This window comes from Helianthus annuus, chromosome 10 (genome assembly GCF_002127325.2).
Source record: "Helianthus annuus cultivar XRQ/B chromosome 10, HanXRQr2.0-SUNRISE, whole genome shotgun sequence".
Lineage (NCBI taxonomy): Eukaryota > Viridiplantae > Streptophyta > Magnoliopsida > Asterales > Asteraceae > Helianthus > Helianthus annuus.
The window spans coordinates 111849269-111859533 of NC_035442.2; positions in this window are offsets into that span (position 1 = coordinate 111849269).

Here is a 10265-nt window from a genome sequence, read left to right on the forward strand (position 1 = left end):
AACATACTACTTTAGAGCATTCACATCCCTTCTATCATTTTGTACTCTATATTAGGCTTGGTATAGGGCGTCTGCCCTAACCACCTCAGCATTTTTCCCTCAATAACGCCCCTTCCCTATACCATGCTAGCTATTGGGAGGGGGACGTTATTGATAGCCAACCAAAGCAATAGTGAATTATAGTGAGGTATTGTGTGTATGGGAAAAGGATCCATCTCATACCATACTAGCTATTGAGAAGAGGCGATAGAGCCCTTTGGTTGATATGACGCATACATGACGCAATGAAGCCCCTGCTACCTTCAAACCATACCCTCCAGTCACTAGATTTTCTTTCTTCATCTCAATTAAATAATACTTTTTATATATTTATTATTACATTTTCTCTCATCCACTCTGCTACTTACAATCATTCTTTGTAATATAAAGAACACACTCACTATATTTAGTGGGAGGGATGTAAATGCTATGATCATATTCTAAGTGATAGACACTAAAACAACTTATTTTCGATTTGTATCATTTATAAACGAAAAAATACGTCCACACTATACCATGTCTTGTTCGTTTTTGTTTTTAGGGTTTCTTAAATGTATGTAATGTTTTAACCATACTCTTTATTTTGTATTTCGATTTGAGCTCCTTAAATCAAATTAATTATTACAACTAGTAGCTTCGTCCATGCGCGTTGCGACGCGTATACTACGGAAAATTGAAATTAAGGATTCCAAGTAAAACATAAACCAATTTGAGTTCATAACGTTAATGTTTGGGATCCGTGTAAATATCAAATGAATGAATTATTGCTTGCCTTCTGTTTAATGGTTTATGCATGTTGAATAACATTGGGAAAATGTCTAGTAGTTAACGGTAATTATATAATCTTTGGCAGAAAAATTTATAGTTAAAGTATGATATGCCTTTTCAATGAGTATAAAGTTTTTTTAATGAACATACGTTAAGCAAACTTTTTTATATGTTGTTTATCGTTTACAAACTCTAAAAAGTAAAACCTATATTGAAAAAAGAAACAAATGAACAACATATAGAAAAGGCAGGAGGGGCCTTATATGAAAAAAAGAAAGAAATGAAAAGGAGGACCAATTTCATAAATATAACCGATATTTGATTTTAAGATAATAAATAATATGTATGTGTATATTATATTTACGATTTCCTCACGCGATGCGGTGGGAATTCGACCGGTATCAGGTGGTTTCATGACAATATCGTTATGTCTATGATACTAACACTTGGCTTAAGGTCATGTTTTTTTTCAACAAAGTTCATACATGAACACCGAGAAAAATATATTAAACAAAGTCACGTATTCATCTTTAAAAACAAAAAGATAATGAACGCAAGTTATCAGAGGAAAAATCAAATTTAATAAAAAAAACAAAATTGGTTAGAATCATATATTAGTTAAGGTATAATGGGTGAAAATGGAACATAAAAACTTTTTATATAATATCTTAAAAACAGATGTTACTATTCAACTTGGTTCTAGATTTATATATTTTGTGCGCGATGTGGTGGGAATTTGCTCGTTACTGGTTTGGCTCGTATCACTATTGTACCGGCTTTCGGTTTAAAGTCGATGATGATATGCACAAATAAATATGTTTTACATTGAAAACTATAAAAAAGAATACCGTTACCCGTTCCAATAATAACACCGGTACCTATGTCAATAGAGAATCATATAAAAAAAGAATATCAATATCGGATCCGATAATAACAAACAATAGAAGAACTTATGTGAGTATCGGTTCAGTTCACCACTAAATTATGTTAAATAAAACTCTTTTTTAAACAAAATTTATACAGACACGTCAATAAAAATATATATTTATCACGTATTTAGCTAGAAAAATACTGAACACGAGTTATAGGAAAAAATATTGAATTAAATAAAAATTAAATTGAATAAAAATATATATAATTTAATGTATAAGAGATGAAATTGAAAAAAAAATTGAATATAATAACATAAAAATTTTGTTTTACTATTCCTGGTAAGTAGAAATTAATATGTATAATATAATATAATATAATACTCATTATTATTATATAGTTTTTGACCAACATTATATACGATAAACCTGGTCTTACCGTAGGTGATTTCTACCATTTTCGCCTCTTGTACACCAATAAAAAATGTAAGCCAAGGAAAACTTGTTGTTCTAAGTGAAAAATGTGGGTGATAAAAAACATAACTAATAGTATTATGGAATAAAAACGCACATATTCTATAATACTCTCAGCTATGTTTTTTAGTATAACAACTTCTCTTGCATTTACAAAAGTCTTATCACACTTATTTTCTCTTATAACCACAACTTTTCCTAAGCTTATATCTTTTATAATAACCATCTTCACTTCCGGAACATTCGTTAGAGTTACAGCAACAAGGCATATAATCATAATTTATAACACAACGTACTCTACAATCTTGTGGTGGTGGAACTTCATATGCTATGATGTCACTTTGATCATATATTCATCAACTAATTATATGCATATTTTGATAACATGAGTAATTATGTGTGTTTACAAATAGCATTGACGTGTGGTTCTATACCCACACCACATGCATGCAGTGCTTGCTTACCCAAAAATAACAAAAAGATCGTTGCAACTTAAGTAAATTAAGAATATGTGACTTAATTGCGTAGACTCAGACTTAAGTAAATAAAGTGTTCTTGCAAATTGTGATAGCCTATGAATAAATTTGTTCTGAGGTATATGAATTTCCACTTACTCAATAACAACAACAACCACCATACCTACTTACTCAATAACAAGATTCAAAAAGGTAATTAAATATATATTTAAAATTTTTAGCCAATAGCGAAATTATTTAATTTTGTGTTGTAAGACATGCCGTTCACACTTTCTTATATGTTTGAGGGCTTTTTTTACAAGTTACATTAAGCAAAACTTATGTCTTAGACTGGTGGTTGCATGATTTAAGTAGTGTAAGCGTATTAGATTTTTTTGAGAAGAATGTTGATTTGCTACCATGGGTAAATTGTTTATTATGTGTTTTGATAAATTGTTCTTTGATATTAGGTATTTGAAATGATATAAGGTTGTTATCTTTTGTAGAATGAGGTTGTGTTGAGGGCATGTTCAGGGCACCAACTTTAAGGGTCTGTTTCGTATGAGCTAATTGAATGAATGAGAAAATGAAACTTGGAACTGTTGGATGTGTGGTTGTAGACAGTCTTGGCAAGTTTGTGGCTGCAACTTCAACGGGTGGTTTGGTTAACAAAATGGTAGGAAGGTTACACACTGATTATTGGTGCAGGGAAATATGACAATAAGTTTTGTGCCTGTGCCATCTCTGTAACTGGCAGAGGTGAAGCCATAATTTGTGAGACCATGGTTAGAGACGTAGCTGCAGTTATGGAATACAAAGGGTTAAGACCGAAAGAAGTGGTTGTGTGTCTTGTTGATGAGGTTACACCAAATGAACCGCTGGTTTGGTAGGTGTATCTTCTACAAGTGAAGTTACCATGCCTTTCAATACAACCAGTATGCTCAGAGTTTGTGCTACTGAAGAAAGGTTCATAAAGGTTGCAATTTGGAAATCTGAATGATAAGATATTTAAAATGTCATTGGAAGCTTCTTATACTATGGCCACATTTATTTTATTCATCTATGTCATCATGAATTTGGAATCAACCATACTATGATTTATGAATTACCAATGTAATGCAAATTACATCTGTTTCTGTGTATAGTTTGTATAATATTTCGAGTCGTTTTGTGTCGTTTTTACCATTGGTTTTGTATTTTATCATGTCTTGTGTGTTTTGTGTGCTTTGGTTTCAGTGATTTAACGTATATGCGTACTTGATCTTATTTGAACTTTATCACATATTTCACTTGCGTTTTGTGGATGTCTTCTATGTATGAATGCAAGTTAGGTCGTAGACTATGTGTTAGCGATTAGTTTACGGTTAATTATGCATGAGTAATAGGATTAAGTGTTCTACCAGGTTCAATAGCTGTGAGATGAGAGGTTGTCAGTTAGTCTCGAGTGATTAGGTTTCTAGGTTAGATTCTCCATGAGAAGATCCCCTAATTCACGGTCTCTGTTTGCTAGCTGGGTTCGATTATAAATCTTAGTTTCCCTAGACTTTCGGGCAGTGAGGTAGAGTGTCTAAGGGTACTTCATTATTACAATAGGATAGCCTGTGAGGGAGTCCTATAAACCGGTAGTTTAACAACTTATAGGTTTCCATAGGTTTCTTCTCGAGAAGGGTCGAGGGTCCTTTAGGTTATCCTATAAGTTTAGTATTTTAAGATCCCGGTTTCCATAAATAGTTTCATAACCGATAGAAAGTATCAAACATGTGTAGGAGTCTGACCTAGGTAGTGTGTCTCCCATCATCTGATTACATCTTCAGCTTTAGTTCGTGTCTTAGTTAGTTTAGTTATTAATTTAATTAATTTTAGTAGTTTGTTAGAACCCCCCCCCCCCTCCAACCAACCAAACAACAAAACAAATTAGTCGGGTCAGTTTGGTTATTAGTAATCGAGTCTAATGGGTTCGATACTCGAACTTACTTTAGCTTTACTACATTGACCGGTACACTTGTCGGTTGTGTGGTCTAGGTTTTAGAGAGTCTTAGTTATAAATATAAAACTTAGAGTGTCTAGTTTAGGGTTAAATTAGTTAGTTTTCATAGACTATATTTTTCACATCAATCACGTTCACATTTTTAGTTTTATAACTATTAACTTTAATTACAGATTTTTATATTCTTTATTCAATGTTCTATGCAGTTTTATTTAAAACTATCTATTTATTAGTCAATATGTATTAGTCACAAACTTTATAGATCAGGGATTAGAGTGTATTTATATTTATTATATATATATATATCCCCATGTATCCTAGGCTTATTTACACAATCAATAATACAATCACAATTATTCTAATTACACTACAAGAAAAGTGACCATTAGATACTAAATTACTAGGGACTGATATATCAGTCTCCAATACATAATATTTGAGACTGATTTATCAGTCACTGATAATATTAGGGACTGATTTCTATACACCATATATTAGTTACTAGAAATCAGTCTCTAATATCTAAACACCTTATTTGAGACTGAATTTCAGTCGCAACTATGTTTGCATGGTATAACGTTTTCGAAGGACGATTATTGACAACTAAATTTTAGTCTCAAATATGTTCCCTCTATAATGAAAAATGACACATCTATGTTGGAGACTAATATTTTGTCTCCAATATATCTGGAACATATTAGGGACTGAATACAAGTTATTAATATTTTCAAGACAGACAAATTAGGGACTGATATTCAGTTTTGAAAACCTTTTTATATAGGAAATTATTGGTGACTAATTTTCAGTGTGTAAATATGTTAAAACTTTTCGAAAACTTATTAGGAATTGATTAGCGCACTAGCACTATTCACGACACTATTTAGCATACTATTCACGTCACTGTTCATCGCCACTATTCACGGCACTTTTCACGACGCTATTCATAATCACCCACATCCCAAGCATGGCACTTATTGCAGCTTTCTTTCAGGCCAATAAAACCACCCACAAGTTTGGCTTTACATTATCCGCAACCAATAATGGATATTAGAAAGCCTTAATTCAACCGTTTCTTGTTACAAACAACCTATTTGGTTATGTCGATGGCACAATTCCTTGCCCTTCTTCTATAACAACCCTCCAAAATTTTTCCGACACCCATAAAATATTTAAAATATCCCTATATGTCGTAAAACATACCCCGTATACGAAAACATACCCCGAATACCTTTATTTTTATTAAAATTAAATAAAAACAAAAATTAATGGTCCCTGGCGGGCCGCAAAGACCCCTTAGGGATCCTACACGGGGCGCGACAGCTCGTCACCAGGGTGCATCCCGGTGCTGCCATGTGTCAAACGCGTGTCAAAGCTAGATCAATGACTGGGCCAGGCTAGGACCTACCCAGCCTACGTCGCGGGCCGCGAAGCCCCTTGCCGTTTCCTACACGGGCCGCGAGGAACCCCAAATCTGCTCCTATAAATTGGGAGCTTCGGCAGTCATTGTCCGTCGCTCATTTCCTCGAATTCTTTCTAAAATTCTGTAGTGTAAACTCTATAATCGGATATTATACCCACTAATTAGCGAAGCCCTGCCTCGTTGTAAGTATCATAACCCCGGTTACGTATTAGATACACTGCCCGATTGTTCTAGGGTTCCGTAACGGCTGTTGTAACACCTCGAATTTTTGTGTCCAATGATGTGTTAACACGTGTCATTTGTTTACACGTGGCATTGATATTAAATAAAGGACTAATATTGACAAACCTTGAAAGTATATAAATTCGAGGGTTATAAATGTCAAACAAGGGTAAATATACTGTATAGTAACCCTAAGTGGTGCTTGTACCTTCAAACGAATAAATCATGGATCGTACGGAAGCGAAACGCGGAAGAAAGTGAGAGATTACAAGCTACAGGGGTTAACTGTGTCAACATGTTTAATTATACCTCTGAGTGACCCTTTAACGCTCCCGAGGCTTTGTAACAGTATTATACGCTCACTAGAATATACTGTATAAATTCTGCGAAGTTCCGTTTTAAAACGAGAAAGTTATGATCGAATTCGTATGAGAAGGGTTAAAAGCGTCAACAATGAAAGTTAAGGCTTTCCGAATAATTAATAAACTAACCGGGGACTTAACAATGCGGGTAAATAACTCGAGGCCCTTAGTTGTAAATAATCGAGGGCCAAATCGCAAAGTTACCCCTTCAAAACCGAAAGGTCAGGTTAATAATTACGAAAGATTTCGTTATTAATTACCAGGATTTCGTCATGATTACAAAAGATTTAAAAAACCTGAAAATCTAACCTCTCGCGACCCGCGTTATGTTCTGGGTTAAGTGAAGGCGGGCCGCGAGCCCCCTAAGATACGCGCCTGATTTTTAAACATCAGGCGGCCCGCGTACAAAATGCATGGATCCTCCATGCGGGCCGCGTGGGACGCCCAGATGCAGAAACTTTGGATTTTCATGCCTTTTGAGCTAGTGAACGATCACACAACCAATAAATGAGGCATGGGCGCCCCCTACTCAACCCATAGCACCATGGGACACCTGCCCATCATCCATGATCAGTGTAGACCAATGTGTAATGATCTAGAGGCATGTTGAGCACTATAAATAGGCATGTTATGTGCATAAGTGAACTCACACCTCAAACACTCATCTCTGATCATTTCTAAGGCTCTCAAGTGCTCTTCTCTTGTTCTGAAACTTACTACAAGTCTCTGTAAGTATACCATACCTTCCATAGTTCTGTCTTTGCTTAGTTTAGCTTATAAACCAAACCGTCGTAACTAACGGTTGTCATAGCGATAATTCACGAATGGTCCAGTGAATTGTCGAATCAAAAGTAGTTATGAGTTGGTATTTATGTGGGTAATAAACCCCTAAAAGGGTTTCCCCTGATCACCACTCTAACTATGTCAAATGTCGAGTCAAACGTGCACACAAAAAGTCAACAGAAAGCTATATTAGCGATTCTTGTATAAATTGTAATGCAGATGATATGAAACCTGTTTTGACACTTATAAAACATGATATTAAGTATATAAACTTGTCTACGCTTGTTTGAATCGACCATTTGCTATATTGACCCGGTTCGGAGCCGAATGCCGCAAAAGTTTGACTTTTGCATTGACTTCAGTTCTGACCCGTTTTAGTGAGGTATAGATATGCCTTAGGACTCTCTTAGGACCAGGTTACATGATGGTATAACCCTCTGTGACCGGTTCATTGTTTGTCCGAGTCTTTTACGCATTTCCGTTAATCGCCTAAAAGTTGACCGTAACGGCGTTTTTAAAATAAAACGAGTATTTCGGACGCGTGAACGGACCATAACCTTGCTTACTAAATTATAAGCATGTCCTTAAAGTTTCACGTCAATCCGAGGTTTAGAATGAGAGTTATGCTAAAAAGCGCAATTAAAGTAAACTTTTGTAATAAACGGCGCAATTAGCATAACGCCTATCTAAACCAAGATTTCGTCACCAAAAACTTTTACCCACTGTTGTAAAATAATATTTTTGGAATTTTAAAGATTTTTAATAATTTTTACCTTGCTCATAACCTGCGGTTATGGCTACGGTTCGGTAAATACCGAATATGCCCTTTTCGGCCAAAACTTGAGTTCTACAAGGTCTTTTGACCCGATTCCAGTTGCTACTGATTTTAAATAATAAATAAAGTATTTTAGACTCTATAAACTGTTCGGGAAACTCAGATTTCCTGTAGAACTCGAAAAGCTCTTTAAAAGTCTTTAAAATGACCGAAAAGCCCCTACGGGGCGATATATTAAACTAAAATTCGTTACGGGCATCACGGAAGGTATCCTACTGATACCACAACCTCTTTAAGGCATATTAACTTAGGAAACAAGCGTAGGACACCTACGGTTAACCGTTGCGCCTATTGCGCGCACGATTCGGCTTATGAAACTAGTTTTCATAAATTAGCCGATATGGGTCAAACCATATTATTTTGACCCCGAAATCCAGAGTGTGAACCTAAACCCATATAAAACAAGTCTCTGAACTTGTTGGGTCAGAATCACACTCCATTCTCGGTTTTCGCCTTTTCGCGCGATTAAACCGTATTTATATTTCGGAACCAACCGGTCTAGGCTACGGCCAATATAAAGACCCGTTAGGATTCTAATAGGTTAATTAAAACCTTCGTTCCAGAATAGGAGCCCCAGTAAAAGCTATCTGTGACGTAATCCATTAAGGAATATACTTGCAAAGGTAAATACTTTAACTTATTTTCCCTTATACGGGCTTGGGATACGGTATATTAATACCGCTTGATTGAGCATCATATCTTCCATCGCTTAGGTGGTTAATTGAATAATGTGATCGGCTCATTTAAACAGTCTTGTTACTTAAAAGCCTTTGGGGGGTTAATGACCGTTGTCCCGGATATCCTTGGCATCATTTTACGAAATGGCCACGACCTCGACATCCCGGTGTAGGCGTACACCCGGTATATTATGTCGACATTATTATTATTAAAAGACGTAGCCGTTGGTTTTTATACTACGGTTTTACGCAATGTGGTGTGTCTATTAATCTTTAACCCGGACAGGATCCGGGCTACTGAACGCATAAAAGGACATGTAATTCGTTCACAAGATTTTAATAATTTTCCCAAGTTATAAAAGAGTTTGTGCCTCGTGCATTCAAATCAATTTTAAATAAACATTTTCAAATGTGTCAGTTGAACGTATTTACCAGTGTAAACTGACGTATTTTCCCCAAAAGATTAAGTGCAGGTACTACACGAAATTGGCTGGTAATAGCTTCCTAGCATCACGAATAGTCTCGCAAACTTGATGCTGTATCTGACTGAACAATACTTTATTTTATTTATGATCCCCTGTGGATACAATTCGACTTCTGTAATACACTTGATATTACATTCAAAAGGTTGAATTATATTTATCTTTATGCTTCCGCTGTGCATTCATATAATTGTGTGGTTTGACTATATTGTTGCCAACTACGTCACGGTAATCCCCAACCGGGCCCACCGGTGAGACACGTGGAAATCGGGGTGTGACAGGTTGGTATCAGAGCCAACATTGAGTGAATTAAACACTATCCTAATGTGTTTAATCTCAGTGACACAATTGCACATACTTGAGTCTAGACAAGAACTTAGGACAAATTCGAATTGTTATTCCAATTTTGTCTTTTCTTTTATTATTGGTATTTAAAGTTTTATAAAGCAGGAAATATGCCGCCAGTGATATTCCGAGGAAGAGGAAGGGGGAGAAGAGGCAGAGGAGAGATCGTTACTCACCACGATCACGAAGCCGGGCCTTCAGGTACGCGAGCTCCTTCAACTACAAGGAGTGAATAACCGCAGAGGCGAAGAGACCTTTATGAACCTGCGAGGCATTCCACCTCGCACAGCTCGACGCCGTCGTACCGGCACTCATTCGGGCCAAACTCAGAAAATGACCCCAACAACCCGCAACCCTCCTTCATACCTCTACAACGTTCGGTATCGCATCGAAATTATGATGACCCTACTCCATACTTCAGAGGTCAGTTCAATCCAGCTGACTACATCCAGGAACCTTCAGGTTTTGTTCCATTAGGGCCACAAGATCATTTCTCCGAAGATCATATGGACGAAGATACTAATCCGACAGAACCTGCTCGTGGTAC